The following is a 15402-nucleotide window of genomic DNA, read 5'->3' on the forward strand; positions in this document are numbered from 1 at the left end:
ATGCCTCTGTGAATCGTTATAATTTCTGAAAAAATAAATTGTCATGAACCGAAGAAGAATGTTGTCGTTAATGAACTAAGACTTATATTCCCTGTAACCACCAGCTGATCTCTTTAAAAAGAAAAATCCCACAACCCACTTGCCCTATGTTTTCACTGAAGCCCTGAGATGGGTCGTGGCTAGGGATGGGCAAATACCCATTGGTTATGGGTAACCGCGGTTACCCGTCCATTTAAATTAAACGGTTACTGTTATGGGTAACCGTTTAGATAAATAAACGGTTATGGGTATAACCGTTTACCCGTGAAATTTAAATGGGCGGTTATGAGTATTAACCACGGTTATAAACGGGTAACCGTTTACCCATTTATTTTATATATGTAAAACTAACACAAACCATGTTCTCAATCCAATAATACTTAGCACCCAATAAATTAGCAAGGAATTCATCGGTCCTTCTCTCAATAACATTACTACAGGAATGATGATTCTCATCATCAAGGAATTGACCAAATTAATTTAAATTCTTTGCGGGTAACCGTGAAATTGACAGAAATGTTTTGACATAAATGTCTTCTAAACAATTTTTGTAACCCAATAATACTTAGCAAATATTATATTTACCGTCATTGGTAACAGTTAAAAATATCGTCCGTAAACTATTATTTCAATTATTGGAATGGTATAAGGACTTAAAAAATTAAAATATGGACATGTATGATGAATGTACCTATAACGGTGTTTAATTGTCAAAAAAAAATTATGACAATTTTTTTTTAATTTTTAAGTTGTTAAAAAACATGTAGACGGGTGAAAAAAGGGTAATGGTAAAAAAAAAAAAGATAAACGGGTTAAAAAGGATAAATGGGTAAACGCGTATTAAACGGTTACGGTTAAATGTGTATGCGGTTATGAGTATGATTAACCGTTTATAAATGGTTATTGGTATGGGTATAACCGTTTAGGTAATTACCCAACGGGTAAACGGTTATGCGGGTATGAACATAAACGGTTATGGATAAATTAACCGCGGTTACCCGCCCGCATAACCATTGCTCATCCCTAATCGTGGCTCCTCCATTGATTACAAAAAATAATGATTGAAAATTGAAGTCAAATATCTTTGACTCCATTGCAAATTTATTGCATCGCTGGAAAATGTGTGATGAAAGCAAATTAAGGACCCCGGTCCTTTGATTAACATTTTTGTCTTCTAACTAGAATTATGATTATTGTTTTGCAAGGTTCTGGAATATTAATTTTTGTGGCTGGAAATTGGGAGTCCTTTTTATTTAAGTCTAGCTCGTAATATGATTGAGTCATTGCAAATCAACATCAAAGGACCAATGATTTATAAATTTATAAAAATAGCCAAGACAATTGTTGAGAGTAAATTCTACATTGAAAAAAGAAAGAATATCGCATGTGCTTACATGAAATTGAACTACTCCTCAATTGTTAATTGAATTTATGGTGGAACTTCAACTTTCTTCATGGTATCAGAGTAGATTGTCTCATATGTGAACCCTAACGGTCTCACGTGCTCCACGTCATCCTGCTTTTGTTGTCCACGTGATTGACTTGAACATTCACCACATGTGAGCAGGCGCGTGGGGAGTGAAACCCAAATCGAAGAAATGAGGAACTTTATATGTGTTTATAAGAGATTAAACTAATCTTCATATTGCTAATTAATTTTATAGTTGAATTCAACCTTTCCTCGACAATCTTCACTGTTTAATCCATGGTGATGAGACAGATCATATGATATTCGTGTCTATTACCCACGAATATTACGTCTCACCTGTATAAAGCTCTTCACCAATATTATTGGTACTTCTTTAGATATGAAAGCTACGAGCTAAGGACATAAAATGGTATATGTACTTTTGGAGAATTTATTGCATGTACCAAAATATGACCACTTACTTGACAAAAGGGTTGTGTTTGTATCATTTTCGTGTCATATTTGTTATCTTAACAGGGTCGTATTGTGTCAAACTCGTTATCTTAATGGGTTCTTAATAGATGACTCGATAACGACCCGATTTGTTAACGCATCGTGTCAGGTTAACAGATTATGTAAGAAATTATCATGTTTAATGTTTAAATCAGGAAAACGATATATTATTGGGTTCTTAATGGATGACTCGATAACAACCTGACTCATTAACAGATTGACTCAAAACCTGTTATTTTCATGTCGAATTAACGGGTTGTGCAATATACTGCTAAACTTACGTGATATATATATATATATATATATATATATATATATATATATATATATATATATTATACCACATAATCGTATTTCACTATCTTACAAAGACTTTCTCCTACTTTACTGTATGATTACTAGATTATTTACCAGTTTGCTTCAAGAAAATGAGGCATCCATCTGCTACAATCAAGATTAAAAAGGTGATTGTGTAGTGAGTTGTAGTAAATCTGTCACACGTGCACTTAAATTTGGAAGTTGACCTTTGATTATCTAAGCAATTGATCGGGCATCCCAAAACCCAAATTAAGCATTTGGTGTGTTGTTTCATACCTGTAATTTCCATGTTACCTCAAAATTTTTAATTAAGATTTTAATATCCCAAAGAATGTTGCAGACTTTGGAGTGCTAAACTTTAAATTAATAATTAGGGTTTTACGAATAAGTAAAAGACATGTCTTCTAAATTTTTATGTGTGTGGTCTTTCTAAGTTTTTATGACTTCTAGCAATAATTGGCATGTCTCCATAAACTTAACCTTCCTAACCCTATTGTTCATAAACTTAACACGTATCAATGATAAAAATTACAGAGGAACCACACACAAAATAAGAGGAAAATATTTGAACTCCTGATTTGGCGCCACAGGTAACTTTTTTAATTGTTTATCGTGATTCACACTAGGGTTTCGTTAGGGTTTGGAGAAAATTAAGAAGTTTCCGGGGCACATGCTTCTATGGAACCTTTGTATGCGCTCGAAATTGACCAGAGTGCAGTTGCTTCCTTTAGTGTGATGATGATGAAAGATATTATCATAAAATGGTGATCGAAGAGACCCTGATGCAGGAGATGCATGTGTTTTAATTATATTATATTGAGCATACACTGACTTCATTAGTAAACTTGTTATACATAAATCATATTTTTATGAATGTAAAACTAAAATGCATCTACTTATTGACTGCGAAAACATACATTATTGTAGTTAGAAGTTTTGGTCAATGATGTGTCCACGAAGTCTCATATAATACTCTCTTAAAAAGTAAAAATCTGTAACCAGCTATATATTTTATTGTGTATATGTCTCTCATCATGATATATAAACAGAAATAACTATAAGATTCTATCTTCTTTTAGTCGTTGTTTTCATTATTTACTTATCAAATGTTGCTATTTGGACTACGTTTTATTGACCACCCTCTTTAATAAGTTCCATATGTATAGGTGAAGTCCATCTTGATTAAATTGCTCATCAACAAGGTGATCATTAGTGAATGTAAAATAGCATTAGTGTTTCTCTCTTGCTTTTATTTTTAAAATTACTGAATTACAAATGTCTATTGGATCGTTAGTTATGATATGCCCAAACTGATAAAATTAGTTGAAATTCTCTCCCCGAGTCCAAAATTCGTCAACTATTATATTGAAAAGTATAATATACATACAAGCATCGAAGGTAGGGAGGTAGACCTATTTGTGGCCCATATACATTCATGAATACATGACAAGTCACGCATACAAAAGCTTTATTTAATTAAGTCAAGTTGACTGTATGCATTATAGAATGTCACTATGCTCGGTTTTGCATCCAATATCCCATTAGCTCTAAGTACTACACGTCTTTTCGTAAAGTCTCTTATGAAGTTTTTCTAGATATGACAAGTCACACATATACATGATAAAAGCACCCATGGACATTCAATCATTCAAATACAATATTTACGTATATATGGAATTATTTATTTACATTTATATAGCTAGCTGTTTTGATGAAATCTAATGCATATGTACCCTAATGAAGGTGGTTGGGATGATTTGATGGTACATGTTCTCTTGGAAGAGAGACCATAATGTAAAGGGTATGTGCACCACATCCTTCCGGAGGGTATTTCCCATGCCCTTAGGTCTAGTCTTTGTAATGCAATTTATGGGGTCTATATATCAAAGGATCTGTAGGACAACAATGTTCCAGATCGAGCGACGTATACAACCCCTGGCTAGGTTTACTTGAACAGCGATCTATATCCATACACAATTGATTGGTTTTCATTTGCTTTCGGAAATTCTCATCCAAGTAGCTAGCTAGCTTCTTATTTTTATTACTTATATTAATGGATTTTTATCCAAAATTGTGAGATTGGCCTAACTCCTCACTTTGGTCTATGAGATTTAAAATCAATAGAAATGGTTCCTAAGATTGTCTATCGTCATCATTTTGGTTATTATGCGAGAGATCTCCGTTAAATTGATGGTATTTTGTCACCTTAACCATCCTTAAACTGATGGTTTCTTCAATTTAACAAAGATTTTTAACATAATGATAAAAAAAAATTACGATGAACAATCTCATGGACTATTTCTATTGCTTTTAAATCTACGAAATTAAAGTGAAGAGTTATGACAATCTCAAAAACCATTTTAAAATGTCAATATTAATTCGATACAATGCTCATTTTCATCATATCTAGCTAGCTACTAGATTTCAAACAGCTACACCTAACAGACTTTTTCATCCGTATCAAATGTATTGGTAGTTCGTATGCCTCGTTCTAATATAATAACTTTTGAGTTGTGCGATATGAAGTAATACAATGCATCAATAATTAAGATCAACTCACGGACTGAACGTATCATTTTCCATTAATGTTTTAGTAGTTACAAAACTATTTGGATGGTTACGTGCAGTATACATGCAGAACAATATCGTTGAATCAATTAGTTAATTAGAATGCAAGATATTAATGTGATAATTAAGTACGTACAAATTATTGGGGGCTCTAGGTTCTAATTGATCTTAAATTAATTAATTTACGGGTTACAGTCTTCTCTAACTTCTTCCAAGTAGTTCGTAGGTCATGCTCGATCTTTAAGCACAAATTATCGAGTTTGAGTACCTTAATTAGCACCAATGACATATACCAACTTGCTAGCTCGCTCTAGGGTTCTAGCTTAGCTTGGTCCTATCTTTTGGGGGGCATCAAGCTTTATGGCACATTATCTTCTTCTCGGCCGCAATCGAGTTTGTGATTATGGAAAGTATGATTCTCTTCCATCTAAATTCCTCTCCTCAAGTCACCTCTTCTCTTATTTTTCTCTTTTTCTCTCTATAAAAAAGTTAACATCAGATGTTGACAGGGCTTAACCGTAACAGTTTAAATATGAGAGATTTGGAAATGAGGAGAATTACATGATAAGTGTGATTAGGTTCCATTTTGAAGTATGTACGTAGTCTTGATTATCTTCTTACTCTACTTTGGGGATGTTCAAGAAGTTTAATTACCTGATCCGTGTTTACCCTCAGTTAAGTCTGATTGTGTGTGTATGCATCTCAATCCTCTTGTGCCTTGTGCTTCCAGTAGTTATAAAAATTTATCCAGCATACATTAAAGTAATCGAGGTATAGTAGGAAGATAAGATGAGTGAAAATATGTTAAGGTGGTTTGGACACGTGAATTGAATATCTATAGATACTTAGAAAATGCCACTTTGAGATGGATGGTCAGGGCAAAATAGGTAGATGAAGACTTGAAAAGAGACTTTAAAAAAAAATACAAAGCACTTAGAGCTAACGAAAGTCTTAGCTCAAAATAATTTGCAGTGACATTCTAAGATTCATGTAGTAGACTTCACTCAGTAGGAAAAGATTTAATTGTTGTTGTTTGTATATGCATTAAACTAATCCTATTCAAAGTATGATTAGCATTATATGAACCTGTTTTCATCGATTGATAAATGACCACTGAACTGCATGCAATCATTAGAGTAACCATTTCAGATTATACTTTTAAAATAAAAATTAATTAAAACTCGTTAAATCATTCCATATAGTTGTCTGATCAATTGGTATGACTAGTTCACCAATTCAAAGACCACTAGCTTTTGGCAAATGGAAAGTTTCGATCGATTATTTTGTATGGTATGATCGCAACGAATCTGGATTCTCTTTCTCAGAATCTCGGAAATCTGTAAATTATATTCGTTTATCGTATATCGTACAGTCAAAAATTATTTTAAATATTTTTATTTAAAATTAAATACAAATAATATATGACAAAAACTGACCACATAATGTACGATAAACGAACACGATTTATAAATTTTCAAAATCTTCACCAAAATAATCCAGAATATCCTGTTGGGATCATAACAACAAGACAAAAACAAAAGCAGCAAAATTAGAGTATCTTAATTTTTAGGCAACTTTTGGTCACCAATCCGAAATCAGATATAATTACCACTGATTTGTTGTCAAATTTTGATACATCCTTCTTTCTTTTGACTTGCCTGCCTAAGCTCAATCTCCTGTTTAAACCCACAAACGATGCAGGAAAGGCAACACGTGTGCAATAAATTGTTAAACTCCATGTTGTCCTTTAATAAAACAGAGCAATATTTAACCTTTAATTGGCCCCATATCAATATACGTAGACTTAAACATCAAATATGTTTAATCATTAGCTTAACGACAATGTTGATTTAAACTCCAATTACAAATATACTAACTAGTGAATGTTAACAACTTTCTCATTTAAATTTTTTGAGATATCTTTATCACCCTCAATATTTCACGGTGATTTGAATTTTCTGTTTTCTCGATCATACTTTAAAGATACCACAAATAACAAAATTTGAAATAATTCAGTCATTTAACGGCTATCGAAAAAATAGACGAATCATAATATTTAATTAAGTATTGAAATTTTAATGGCGTTAATCAAAGGTTAAAATATTTTTAATTTGGTTAATTTTTTGTTGAGATATTCTTCAAAGGTAAAACGAAAAAGTCAGACTAAAAAGGTCAGTAACATCTCTTCTTACTTTTTCCCTGACCAGGTATAGCTCCAAAATATTATCACGAACCCCATAAGCATGATGAATGAGACTTGGTTCCCGGAATGCCATCTCATGCAAATGTGAATTTGCTGTAAAATTACCCAGAGAATTAAAGTAACAGCTCAAGTTAAAATTACTTTGGAGTTTACTGGAGTAACTATAAGACAAATACCAACAGCTGTCTTCAATTCCCACACATCATTGTGTTATGGGCTGACCGATCTCTTAAAACATGCAAACATAATTTGGTAGTTAATTAAGTGGAAGATGTTGAGGGTGTTAATCTCACATGGAAAAAATAAGGGATTTTATATGTGCTTATAAGTAATTGACCTACTTTTTATAGTGTCAATTAAGTTTTATAGTAAAATTTCAACTTTCTTGATGGTATTAGAACAAGTTATCCTACGTGTGAAACCCAATGGCTATATATGCTCCACGTCATCCAATTTGTGTTGTTCACGGACTAGGCTTGAAAATTCACCACACGCGAGGGAACTTGTTGAGAGCGTTAATCCAACATTGAAAAAAAAAAGAAACCTTACATATACTTATGAATAATTGAACTACTCATCATATTACTAATTAATTTTACAGTGTAACCTCAACTTTCTTAAAAAAGATCACTATGTTGGATAGAGTGCTCTTCTTTACGTATGAGCTAATGATCATGAAGGATTGACATCTGCCTTCATCCAATCCTTTACTGCGATAGTGCCATCATTTTTTTCGATCACCTTTTCTGTCATATCTATAAGATAACCAAGCATTCTCTTTCGGGCGCAGGATATCTCAGGCTTTGAGAAAGAAAAAAAAAAGCATCATATATAAACAAATTATTCATAGTTTGGATCAATTAATTTGAATTTGAAGGGTATATGTATGTTAAGTGGATTATATTTTATAGTTAGATTCCTTGTTGCACAAGTGCTGTAGTAATTTAGTTTTTCTTATTTTTCAAATAATCTTAATCCTTAGTTTTTCTTAAATTTTGATGAATTTTAATCCTTAAAACCCAATGCTTGTAATGTACAAAGAAATTAACCCTATGAATAAAATCAACTAATTCCATATTACTAAAAGTGAATTTAATATTGTAACTTTGTCAAGAACCAAGCATTGTTTCTACTGCTTTTTACTAAATTTACAAGCGGCCACTATATATGCAAAAGAAATGTTAAGGAGACTCTTTAAAAAATGAGACTTCATGAACTCTCTGTCATCTCATGTTTTTAACACAATGTTTTATAATATTGATACCAGAATTGATGTTAAATTGTGAGGTGACAAATAATCCATGAAGAGTCCCGCTTTTGAGAGAGTCTCATTAACATTTTAAAAAATATTTGGTGTTTTCCGCAAGCAAATGATGGCGGTATGTATTGACATGAATGCATGGCTCGTCTTGACCATAAAAAAAGTTGGTGTTATTCACGTATCATTTTTTACTATCCACACACTTTATGTTAATTTTTGTTAGTTGATCTTGTTTTAATTAATCCGATCTTACAACTGAAAATTAAGATAATTGTGTGAAAGATGAAAAATAGTTTGTGGATAGAATCTCCTTCAAAAATTAATGGCACGTGGGACATGTTAATATGCAGGGATAGGAGTCCGATAATCATATCGACAAAGAAGTACAACCAACCCAACTAGAACTAGCCATGCATACGCTGCGTGCTGATAAACAGCAATCTTCGTGCAATGATGAAACTTTAATCATTACTACTGATCGAGCATATATATTACAGGAGTGATGAACCCAAGGCATGTAAAATTACTTAAGGAGGAAAAAAATATTGAATTCGGAAAGGATATTTCTTTGCTGTATATGTTTATTAATTCTGGTAAGAGGTTATTTGTACTATGTTTGGTAAATGTAAATTACTATATTTGATGTTTGCCTTTCCCATGGAATATTGAAGGGAAATTTTATTTGAAATAAAATATTGAAAGGTTATTTTCACATGCACCTGTTGACTGGTGTTGTTTTATTCTGTTTTGGACGAAATTTGCACAACTACACATTTCAACTTTTTTTTTCTTGTTAAATCTCTGTTTTTTTTTTCTCTGACGGTTATGACGTTTGGTTTGCTTTTTTTATTCACTAAAACTCAATGCGTATAATTTACCATTTTACAATTGCCTATTGGGTCCCAAATTAAGAGATACGGCGAAGTTGTTAGCAAGGAATCCAAGAGAGAAGAGAAGACATACGAAAAATAGTAGAGAGGGATTGTGGTCGCCGACAACATTGGAGAAGGGTTGCTGGTCGACACTAGGTTGCGTTCACCGAATTAAATAAAAAGGTGTAGAGAGAGTATATTGTTGTTGTTTGTGTTTTGCAATTACAAGGTGATATTCGTCTTCACTTGTAAGTAGGTTTCAATCTCATAGATGGTGAATTTGATACCAAATTAGGTTGCGCATTGTATGGCTTAACCGAACTCTCACTTCCTTTAATATAAAATATATCGTTGTACTAAAAAAATCATTTTTATTTATTCAAGGACAAATTTGGATGTTTGGTGGATAATTTTTTTTAGTTTAAGTGTAGAGAAAAGAAAACATGTTTCAAATAAAATTTTCCGCTATCGAATTGTGGGAGAAACACAACTTGCTTATATTTTAATTTTTTTATATTTTGACAAAAATGATAGAATTTCATTACCATAAACAACCACTTACAAGGATGCCAGATGGGTACATATACTCCAGTGATCTATTTTTTGATATGGAGGTAATAAGCCCAAATGCAAATAATTTTAAACCTCTATACAACCATCACACAAATCACACCACTAGAACGAGGAATTATGAGACAGATATACGCCATAGACAAGACGTGACATACCAAGCACCAAAACTATAGCAAGACAACGAGGCTACAAAATCGCCGAAGCGACACAAACCACTTGCCAAAGCTGCACAGACCAATCATAAAACTAAATTAAAAAACCAAAAAACTGATGTGTCCAAAATGGAGATGCAGTTTAAAAAATTGGTAGAAGATGTGGGTAGCAGAAGCAGAGGCACGTGCAGAAATGTTAGGAGGTGTGAGACGCCAGCTGCTGGGACAAACTCAAAGGGGTGAGGCGAAAGGGGATCCAGCCAGAGCCACCAAAGTCGTCGGAAAGCCACAACAATCCAAAAACCTACATAAAACATGTTAGCACCAAGAACCGCTTGAAGTTTCCTCCGATTGGTGTTGGTTGCAGTTATAATAAGAAATATAGGCAACAACATGGATGGTAGAGGGGTTGCCAAGCCAAGACCACCCACGCCGTTGTACCGCCATCCCCACTACCATCACGAACCCAAAAAGGACAGAACAATAATTCCAAGGGCACATCCCTCGAAAAGTCCAAACAACCTAGAGAAATTTTTGACGACAAATATGCACAGAAGCTACACGAATCCGAAAAAATGAAACCTCTAATAGGCATGGCTGCCACCAAACAGGCAAATAGAGAGGATATGACCCACAAAACAACCCAAAGACCAACTTAAACCTGCAAATCTAAGCCCCAAACAAGGGTGGAGCCATGTACGGCAAAAAAATCTAAAACATGGGTCGGATGCTCGCAACAAAGCCTTGAAAATTGGATGTGTGCATTAGTAGGGGGAGAAGGTGATGGGCAGCACCAAGGAACAAAGAAAAAAGGGAAAGCAGAGGGGATGAGATCAGGGGGATGGAGATAAAGGAAAGTGTGTGGTTCGCGGACGAGATGACAAGGGGGTAGGAAGCAAGGGGTGGCGAGGCTAGAAGGAGAGGGATGCTAGGAGGTGGTGAAGGAAATTTTGTGAAAAACATGTTCATTTGAGCAACATTTATGGCATGCAATTAACAATTAAAGGCGGAATCATGCTTGTATGCACTCAAAAATAAAACATTACCCATGAAATTCAAAGCCTAGTAGAAGGGTGAACCAAGACTCAACTCAAGAACAAAGTGAGTTGAGAAATCTTATACCTTTGTTGATTCCTCTTTGCATAAGCAAAGGCTAATCACCCAAGGAGAGGGCCTTCATTCCTTGCTTCTTAGCTCTATAGATTTCTCGGATGAGGATGGTTGAAAAGATTCTCCAAGTTCCCAAAGTTGAGAACCTCTAATTTTTCCACACCAAGGAGAGACTCGAAGAAGAGATGAGTGACCTTGAAGGAGGGAAGATTGCTAGCTAATCTCCTCCAAGGGGGCCGGCCTCCTAGAGAGAAAGGGAGAGATATTGTGTTCTCATCTTTTCTCCAAAAGAAACCCTAATGAAGAAAAGGCTATAAAGTCATATTTATACCTACCTTCATTGAAGTGGCAAACTTGTAATAAGTCCAAAACCCACTCCTTTATCAATATGGCCGGCCATAGGGTTTTATTGGGCTGTTTGGGCCTTTATGAATTATTAGTCATTAAGTTGTCATACAACTTAAGTTAATGGGCTTGACGTTCGAATCCCATTAGGCCTTGAGGCCCAAAACTAACCCAAGGTTTTTACCGAACCTTTTTCGTTTGATTAATTAACATATTAATTAATCCTTGCCATAAATAATTAAACCATTTAATTATCCTTACTCATCTCCGTTGTTTCTTCAATCTCTACCTTACACGGTGTACGATCCATTAGGTTCCTTTTAGCGAGGCAGTGGTCGATTAGAACTCTTTCAAATCAATTGTGAATTGAAACTTACTTTCAATTCTCCCTTTAGTGATTATACACGTTTAGGGCTTCTACAAACCATGAGTGACACCTAGCAATATGTCATGGTTACCCAAGCTAATTAGAAGAGGTGGAGAGCTTATTCAGTTTAGGATTACAATGCAATACAATTTTTTTCTAATACAATACTCTTGACCACATTGTTTGGTTTGATAGTTTATTCATGTCTACCATCCAATATGATTCTCTTACTTATATGATTACCTTGAATGTGATTTGGAACGATTTCCTAAATCTCATTCATACTCTGACCAGAGATTCTTAATCATATCATAGAGTATTCTCGCTCAAACGGTTTAAAGGTTAGAGATCCCTTGTTGCGCATTCACTTGCCTCTATGGCTAAGTGGCTTAACCCCAACTATGTCGTGGACACCCTCTGACGGAGTGACTTTGACATAGTCAAAGATCAAGGACCTAACCACAAGACAACTATGATGCCTCAGGTCAAATGACTACTTTGCATTATCCCAACCATGAGTTCTCATGTGACATGAGTATGAGAACTCCTTGTTGATCGTGTTCAGTGGACTCATTCTCTATTGAGTACTTACATGCTTGTCTTGGTGTCAGTCACACCAATGACTCGAGATCAGTCACTCTTCCTAAGAGAAGACATAGCACGTACTGATCTTAACGGACTGTCAATGCCCAATTGGCAATCCTATGATCAGGAACGTTTAGGATATGTATACGAAAGAGAATGGTCTCATGAATCTAACTTCTTTAGATTGCATTCTCCCAATTACATATTCCTTGGACTTATCGTTTAAGCGTATAACATTTATATGAGACGGCTTCAAACAATAATCTTTGCCCTTTATATTAAACTATATTAGTTTAACAAGTGAAATGTCCATAAAGTATCATCATATGATTGGTTTTAGGGCACATTTCCAATAGGTGGGAGGGGCTGCCGCTGGCCTAAGCCTAAGCCTAAGCAAAGGATCGACCCTTGTAGGTTTACAAAGTTAGGGTTTATGGTTAGGCCTGAGAGTATATTCTCTTAAATTTCAAGTAGACAGGTCATGGGTCCACTCCAACAACACCGATACTGTCCCTACTTGGCCACCTGCTCAATCCGTCAGGTGTGAGGTTTTAATGCAAAAGGTCTCGGTATTAGTTAGAGTGGGGTATTTCTATTTAAAGTGCTTTCTTTCTTCCTTACTGGCCAATGTGGGACACTGGGGTTCCAACACTCCCTCGCACGTGAGACCCCATTTATGGGTCACATGTGAAATTCCACACATCGGCAACCACGTGGAGCCATGTCAGGACTCACCCAATCGCGCGGGGCCAATTGGGACCCACCAATCACGTGTCATCTTTGGCCTACGTGGAGCCAGGCATCTTTGGCCCACGGGACTCACCAATCATGCGGGGCCATTGGGGACCCACCCAATCACGTGGTAGTACGGGCCCTTCCCCTGACTCTGATACCATGTTAAATTTCAGATAGACAGGTCATGGGTCCACTCTAACAACACTGATATTGTCCCCACTTGGCCACCTGCTCAATCCGTCAAGTGTGAGATTTTAATGCAAAAGGCCTCTGTATTAGTTAGAGTGAGGTATTTCTATTTAAAGTGCTTTCTTTATTCCCTCCTGGCCGATGTGGGACACTGGGGTTCCAACAGATTCTTTGTCGCACGACAAGATATTATTTCCAAAGTATCCTACATATATATATATATATATATATTTATGTTTATATGTAAATGAGTTTATAAATTTTTTAATATGGTGACATACCTGAAGTGATGATATTAACCCAGTATAATATGAGTGAATAGTAAAGTTGATATGTCAAGATTAAATAGATTGGCATGCTAATTTGTTCATGGGACCGGATATGTTGACATTTGCCATAACTTAGTATTGATGGGATTTTATAAAAGTACCTTGACTGATGATATTTTTCTTAATTAATGTAAATGTGATTACATATGGCATGCTATTGCCAAACAAATCTGCAATCACGTTTAATTAACGCAACACAACAAACATGTACATGTGCTCAGGGTATTTATCATTAAGAAGAGACAAATTTGTTACTATAGAAAGACTGATTTGTGGCCCGAGCGTCAGCGTCGCAGCCGTGTTCGGTGGACACGGTGGACGGTGAAGTCTGGAGGTGCTGCGAATTGCAATGTCTGCCATAACAATATTTATTATAATTAAAGTCACCAATTAACAGGGTACTGTGTCGGCAATTCCCAAGTCACTCCTCCTCAACGAGTGACCATGCATATCTCACACTGAACAGTCAAGGCTCCATCCCTGCTTAATATTTCAACTCATTAGGGTTTCGCGTTCATATCTTCTCACCGGTTTTTCTAATATGCACCACGTACGTAGTACATACCAAAATTTCGTTGAATTCTTGATCATTGGAGCATTGATTACGTTATTGAGCTTTTTACTGTTTCGACATACGTCGTGTACCGATGTATGGTAAAGATTTTGCCGTGCAGCTCGTGTACTCATCACACAGCTAAGCCTGAAAGCGAGTTTGTCCTTCGGATGAAAGTGAACTGAAGTCATGCAACTACTGGGTGGCATGGCCCCCATGCAAGAGGCAAAGAGAGTAAAATGATCATTGGGTCCCTCGACCATGCTTGCATGGGGTCCTACTGATCATCCTCTTTTTTCTTCCAATTATTTATTTTTGACTTTTCTTATTTGTTTCTTTAGCAGAAGTCAGAAAATATATATCACCAAAAGTATGGCTTGGCCTTACTGTCACCAGGAAAAAGGGAAGGCAATGACAAGTCACAAAACACATTAAAGAAACACTGTTTCTTCGGCTTTTCCGCATCGTATTCGTATGGCGTTTTTGGCGTTTTTCCCACTCGTTTTGCAGTGCTTGAAAGTTGACACACTGACCCCAATCTATTCAGTTTTTATTTTCTCAATTAACAGTTGGGATTATTGGAACACGGTACATGTTTGAATCCTGAATGTAATTATCACCAAGTCTTGAGAGTTAATTATCTGACTCTCGAGACTTGATAATATATGGTTGATTAGAAAGTATTGAGTTACATGTTTTATTTATGGGCTAAGCACTTTTTCTGGGTATACCTTCAATAAGAAGTAATATTAAATTACGACATAGACAATCATAGTTGTATCAAAGTATCTGATATACTTGATGTCAAAAACAATTAAAATGTGAAATTCATGCAAAATGTGAGAAAGCATTCATCATTTGAACGCTCTCGCATCCAACATTTGAGATTTTCTGAGTTTATGATTTATTATATACTAATAGCTAGCACTTTTGTAGCCCATATAGTTTGCATTTGTAAAGAGTTGTAAGACAACAATAAAGTGTGGTATTACGATACTATCGTAGGATATAATCCATTCGGGTATTGTATATGATGTATATTGTCTACATATATATGTATATATATGAACAAAAAGTCATATTATGTGACGTCATTGTAATACCGACTAACAATTTATCTTCAATTTTAAATGACAATGATAGACAATAGTATGACATACTTAAAAGTCCAGAAGAGCCTCTCACTGTCTCCTTTTTGGCGAGGGCATTGAGCACTTATTTTTAATCTTTTGGAAGCAATGTAGACTAATTTCTATGTGGCTCATTTGAAATTGTTTTTGAA

This window comes from Malus domestica, chromosome 02, assembly GCF_042453785.1.
Source record: "Malus domestica chromosome 02, GDT2T_hap1".
NCBI lineage: Eukaryota > Viridiplantae > Streptophyta > Magnoliopsida > Rosales > Rosaceae > Malus > Malus domestica.